Below are 7,168 nucleotides of genomic sequence, written 5' to 3' on the forward strand. Positions count from 1 at the left end.
AGTGCCAGTCAACTCTATTATGCTCGCAGTCCATCGAGAACTGTAAAATCAATTGAGAAATTCCTTTTTGAGCTGCTCCTAACTATCAATTCACACATGCTCTAGGTCAATACACTTGTCAAATGCATTCCCCTTTAATGAACAAACAAACTGTTTTACCAAGAGATCGTCATGTGTTCCAGAGTTGGTACATGTTTCGACAAAATAGGCAATGTGTTGTCTCGGGTTTCCCATGCCACAAAATTGCTTCAACTTTGGTGGTTGATATCTCATTGTCATAGGTAAACAATCAATTTGTCTTTTGTAAGGGTTGGAGTAATACAACAAAATCTGTGGTGCTCCACCCTATTGAGCCCTTATGGTGTTATTTATCATGTCTTGCAACTGTTGGACAGATAAAGCTGCAACTGAAATAGATTATTTCTCCTTCTGAAATTTAGACTTAGCAGGTAATTCCTCAACATCCTTGATCTATGGAGTAAAATCGAGTGGATAAGTAGGTATGTGACTCAACTCTCCTGGTTCACAAGCCTTCAATTCTTTCATGATTTGTGTGATATAAAGATTCTTGTCGTTAACTGGGTTTTTTAGGGCTTCAATGGTTTGCTTTATCATTGTGAACTTCTCGTCCATGTCAGCTGAGTCATCCATTAAGACATTGACCTTCGTTGAAATTTGAGAATCCACTGAATCTTTAGGTTCACCAAAGTTGGATCCGGTTAGAGAAAGTTCGCCAAAGAAAATGGATTCAAGATTGCCCCCAACAACCTATATATGAGAGTTGTTATTTTTTACCACCTCCAAAGAAGTGAAGTATTTATATTTATTCAAGCCATTAGCCTTGAACTTTCGGCAAGTAGCCGGTCCAACACGACCGAGGTCAGCAGATGCGACAGTAGAGCCCTTCCATGTAACATCATTTTTTTTTTGAAGTCCATTGTAATAGTTCAATTTGTAGCTTCCAATTTGCAGTAGGAAGACATGAAGAGCAATAATGGTCCCACTAGGCATGCCGAAATTTGTTTGCAACAAATTTTCAAAGCGTAAAAAATTAACTGCAACCAAAGACAAATAAAAGAAAAAAAGTATTTTTTATTGATGAATATTGTGAGTACAATTCCGTAACTCTCTTGATTCTTTTCTCCTAAACTTAGAAATGATATAAGGGCCTTCAGTAGCATGTTTATTAAATCGTTGGATGGTTTGAACTCCTAGAGATATATTTCAATCTTCAGGAATATCAAAAAATGTTTTGTTGCTTTGGAATAATCTCCGAGAAGAACTCTATTGATTGCTCCTTGCAAAAACTTGATAGTCGATGCCGATGTTGCCAATTCTTGTCAAAGTCCTCTTTCTAAATCTTCCTAGAATGTTATGTTACCCCCTATTTATAGTTATGAAGAGTAGGCCGGGTTGCTTGTGATTGACCGAAATATGTCATTTAGACACTTGGCAACTTTTAACCGATACTTGAAATTGAATGAGATTTTCACATCATATGCACATGTGGCATTGTCTCGTTGGTCTTGAATTTGATAGGGACACCAAGTCACCCTGACACGTGGCATGGGTTTGGGATCCAAGGTATAATGGACCTTGGACTTGAATTTGATAAAATGGATCAACTAATTTGTAAGGCCCAGATTGATTAATTAACCTAGATGATCGTGAATTAAATTCAAATTTTGTATGAATTTAATCCGTTAAATTTTATATGTATACAATATGATCCCATCCTCTTGTGGAAACATTGAGAATCTTAGAAATATCTTTAGCCACTAGGTGTATAGAGACGACTCGCATAGTAGTAGAAAATAGTGACACATTCTCAAATCCATTTGTATAGAATTGAATGACTTTAGACCATCAAATTTTCTTTGAACGTCACCTTGTACAAAGAGGAAGACCATTCTCTGAATTCCAATTTTTCAAGTAGTGTAGTCATCTCAGGTCTACTAAAACCAGTAACAACCTGCCTCGAATGATATACCTTTTTTGAAAGTGAAGGATGTGCAATAATTAGGGATCAGTCATACTAGAGGGGTCAACTTGCACATGCACATCATCCTCTGTGGGTTCAGAGTCTGAGTGCTCAAGTGAAATAGGTCGAGCGACCCATTTTGAGGCACGAGATTTGGGAGGTGGTTTACACTTAGAGGAGGATCTAGAGGGAGTGGAAGTTGGCCTTTTGTAGTGGATTTAGTGGAAGTTGGTGTACGATATGGACGAAATAAAGAAGACTTTGGAAGAGTTCACTTGATCACCTTGTGTAATAAGCCGTTCTGTCGTTACTAATATCACCTTGTTCAAAGGGCTCAGGGGTATATGAACTTTGTAAATATCCTTAAAATAGTTGCATAAAATACATAGTTGAATAAATTTAAAATTTGAAATTTTGGAGTGGAGTAACGTCATTCCACTATAGAGGTGCCGTGGTAGTGGCCTACTGACCGCTATAATGACACCTTTATTTATTTCTCTCTCCAGTTACAAATAGGACAAGGCTTTATTTAAAAAAACCAGGGTTGCCTCAAAACTTTGGAGCCATGGATAGGAAAGGGTATGTTTGAACAAGGTAAAACTCATTGTTCACGCAAAAGTTCGCATCCATGCCTTTGTAGCAACTGCTTGAAATCCAGGTAGGCTAGGTTTAATTAAATAGTACATAACTATGTCAAAAATGCATGCATAATGTAGATGGATAAGAGATTTAATGCTTAGGTCTGCGACAATATGCTTGGTTGGATAAAACTAATAATCTAGGGATATATTAATGAGAACTATATTGCTAAATCCGATGTTGTGTTTCTATCATAGCTAGTATGTATTCGTTCGTGCTAAGTGAGTAGTAGGTAGATTTGATATGGTTATACTTTATGAATTGTTGTTAAGTGGAATGAACCTTGATTAGGGTTGATTTACTAGTATGGGGGGGGGGGGGGGGGGGGGTAGATGAGAGTGCTAGGTGGTGGAGCAATTATAGTTTAAGATGGAAGTTGAAGGGTTAATAATTTGATAGGGAGAAGGCGTAGTGTATCCCCATAGTGGGTATACTGAAGGAGAATCTAAAGGTTATGTGTGCTTACTTGAACATACATAGTATTGATAGACCCTGATGTTACTAGGGTAGGTGATAATTGAATTATAGTTGTAAAGTCAATTTAGTTTAGTTTTGTAAATATCATGATATAAACCATTATATGGAACCAAGTAATGAATAATCATGTAAGATAACAAAAATATATCAAGTCAAGCTCCCACTTGGGCGTCACAATATTAATGAAGACAATTAATGTTCAAACAACACCAATGTCAACCCCCACTTAGGTATACAACAATAATTACCTCTCAAATATAATATGTACATAAGCCCATACAGGCATCACAAGAACAATGATATCTCAAGTCAACAATATACTAATATAGGCCCCACACGGGCAACATGATAAAATAATTAACTCAAAATATACACCTCATGATGAAATACCCAACTCATACCATACTTTACAAGAATAGTGAACTACCCAGCCCAGTCTGAAAAAACTTAAGATATAAACTACCTCAAAAAGCTGAAACACAAGTTTGGACCCTTCAACACGAAGCTTTTCCTTTATAAAAGGATTTGAAATGAATCGAATCTATCAAAACTATAATCGACACGTTAAAAGGAGTCTAAGGATATCTATATTAGCTTCTTTCTTTTCTGGTCCAAAAATAGTTCAAAAACCGACTCAGAATTAAAAGTGGTAAAACTAAAATTTTATTTAAGAATAATGTTACCCATACTAAGAGGGTTCGAAATCTGAACAGCTAACTTAAAAGTTGAAATCAGACTTAAAATAGAAGAAAAAATAATTTTATACTTTATCGGGTAAAAATTCTAGAAGTCAAGTTTAAAATCAAAGATTTGAAGTTGCTTTAAAGATGAAATCACTATAAAATGATTGAAATGGGAGTTTAGAATTTACCCACACGAGATTGATGAAAGCCCCCTTTGAAATCACTAAGAATGGAGCTCTCAAAATGTCTAAAAATGGTAAAAATGGGGTTTTGACCTAGAAAAAAGGTTTAAATTTTGTCCATGTTTCATTTGCTCTTCCTGGATGCGGTCACTTGTGTTGTGTTTGGGACTCGGCCCAAACCAAATCTTCATGATTGTGGGTGATCCATGGTGATCATTATTACTAATCAACCCAAACTCCAATTGCTAACTCTTCGCGAACGTGGTCCGCCCCTTGCATTTACGATGACTAAGATTCCACGCCCTTTGTGAACACGATCCCCCCACCGCAATCACAATGACAAATAGTTTCCTTACTCACGAACATGAAGAAGGTTTTAGGCTGTATCAAATATCAACAAAATTGCTGAAGGGACATGATCTCAAAATCTTCGAACAAACTCTCGGCATTTATTCAGGATCCCACATAAATTATCCGACTATTCTACTAAGCTAATTTTGACGTTTTGAACTCAATAAAATCATTGAATTTACAAAAATAGGTCATTTTCAACAAGTTAACCCCCAGGACCCCTCTTAAGCTATTTTAACTAGTTTCTCACCAATAGGTCAAAACTATATATAAAGGTTTTAGACCTGAACAAACTATGCTACTAAATCAAAATTGACATTTCGGATCTAATAAAAAAAACAGAATCACCATTCGACACTTGATTACAAAATATTGATCAAAATCAAATCAATCACTTTCAAAACCTCTAAAAAATCTTAAACTCATTCAAATCACTCCCTAATGCTTCGGGAACTAGGCCAGCCATCCCCATAACTCATAAATAGCATAATAAACTATAAAAAAGAGTAAAATAATCAAAATACAGAAAAACCTAAAAAGCACAACTATAGTTGTTACATGCAAGGAGATAGAAAACAATTTTCTAGTAACGTTTCCGCTTCTCTGTGCACTATTTAGTGTCTTCCGCCTCATGTGTATTTTCTATATCGTATCTATGTAAAATTATCGTATTCAAGATCTCTATGGGCAATAAAGATCAAGTATATATTTAGTACTACTATTTTCCTTGTCATTGCATTTAACACAATGAAAAAAGACCTTTTCTGGTAAGGTAGGTAAATTTCATTGAAAATAAAAAGCTACCATGGAGATTAGTTGATACACCAGCAGAAAACCTTCTCATAATTGTTTAAATAGCGGCACTTTGCTATAAATCCACCTTCCATTGCCACATTTTACATAATTACCATTTATAGCCATTATATTCGGTTCATAGCCGCTGTATTCACTTTTACTCCGTGGTCTGTATTCATAAAAAATATAAATACACTACATATTTAGTCTCGCCAAAAACACCACCATTATTTTTTTTATTTTTTTCTTTTTCGTGTTTTCCCGTTTTTCTTTCTTCTTTTTTCTATTTTTATTTTTTTCTTTTCTTTCTTTTTTTTTTTTTTTCTTTTTTTTTTCCTCTCTTTAATCTCTAACTTCTATTTCTCTTTCATCTTTTCTTTCCTTCTTTGATTTTTTTTGTTTTCTTTTTGTACTTATTTTCTTTATTATTTTTTTGTTCTATTTTATATTTTTTGTATTTTTAAAAAATATGACTAATTATGTACAAGTGATGGATGATAACGTAAATACAATAATTATTTATCGTATTTGTAGTCATACCGTTATTTATATTTTTGTATTCATTGATACAACTGTATTTATATTTGTATTTTAAATTTCACGCTTGTATTTATATTTTATAGTTTGCATTGTATTTGCATTTTATAGTTCGCACTTGTATTTGTATTTGTTAATTTGCACCATCATTTATAGTTTATATAATTCGCACTTGTATTTTAAAAAACCATTTTGTATTTATATTTTATAATTGACTAGATATTATATTAGATTATATTTATATTATGGTTTTATTGTGTTTGTATACTTAGATTATATTTGGATTATAATTATATTTTTATCGTTGATATAATTCGCACTTGTGTTTCTTTGTCGTCATGTATTTGTAAGTTAATTGCATATTGTATTTAGCCATGACTATGTACAATTTATCATTTGTATGTTTATACAAACAAGTAAATTCATTAATTGTATTTTCTTGATTCTAAAATGTATAAATATGTAATGTATCATTTGATACAAGTGTACCATTTTGTATTTGTATATCAAAATTATCATTCATATTTGTAAATAAACAAATATCACTTGATACAAATACAATTACAAATAAATAAAATAAATGATTTTACAAATACAATATATATTTTTATATATTGTATTTGTATAAAATTTGAATTGTATTTATTTGTATCAATAAATACAATTCGTATCAATAAATACAAACAAGTATTCATAGAAAGAAAATCAATCGTTTCTTTTCAATAATTAAAAATTACAAATGATAGTTCGTATTTGTATTTGTATGTTATAGTTCGCATTTTATTTGTATTTTATAGTTTGCACTTGTATTTGTATATTATAGTTCACATTTGTTTTTGTATTTTATATAGTTCGCGCTTATATTTGTATGTTATAGTTCGTATTTGTATTTGCATTTTATACTTCGCACAAATGAAAAGAAGGAGAAAAACTGAAAAGGAAAAAAGAAAAAAAAGAAGGAGAAAAGATTAAAAAAAAAAAAAAAAAAAAAAAAATAAAAGAAAAAACAAAAAAAAAACAAAAAAAAAATGAAAAAAGGAGAAAAATGAAAGGAGAAAAAAAATAAAAAAAAAGAAAAAGAAAAAAATTTAAAAAAGAAAAAATAAAGAGAAAATACATGAGAGATTATGAATTGTAATTAGGAATAATTAATAGTTAAGAAAGCTCTATTAATTGTAATTAATTAAAAAATAGGCTAAATAGGGTAATTAGCCGTCTATGCTTGCTACGATATGTAGTTACCCCTTAATATATTCAAAAGTTAATGACTAATAAGCGGTAAATCAAATCGTTAAGTGTAATTCTCCCGATCCGTTCGATAAGCAGTAAGCCAGCGTTAGAGATGTTATATGATTCAAATATCTCTCATACAAGCGTTTCAATATCCTACTGGATTATGAAACCCTTGGCTTAGCTAGCATCTTTGTCCCTTTTTAAAGTGGGAATTTTCACTATCTCTTGCCTTATCTAATCGTAATTCTTTTTTCCACAGACCACATGGTCATCTTTCTTTCTTTTTTTTT

This window comes from Capsicum annuum, chromosome 5 (assembly GCF_002878395.1).
Source record: "Capsicum annuum cultivar UCD-10X-F1 chromosome 5, UCD10Xv1.1, whole genome shotgun sequence".
NCBI classification, from domain to species: domain Eukaryota; kingdom Viridiplantae; phylum Streptophyta; class Magnoliopsida; order Solanales; family Solanaceae; genus Capsicum; species Capsicum annuum.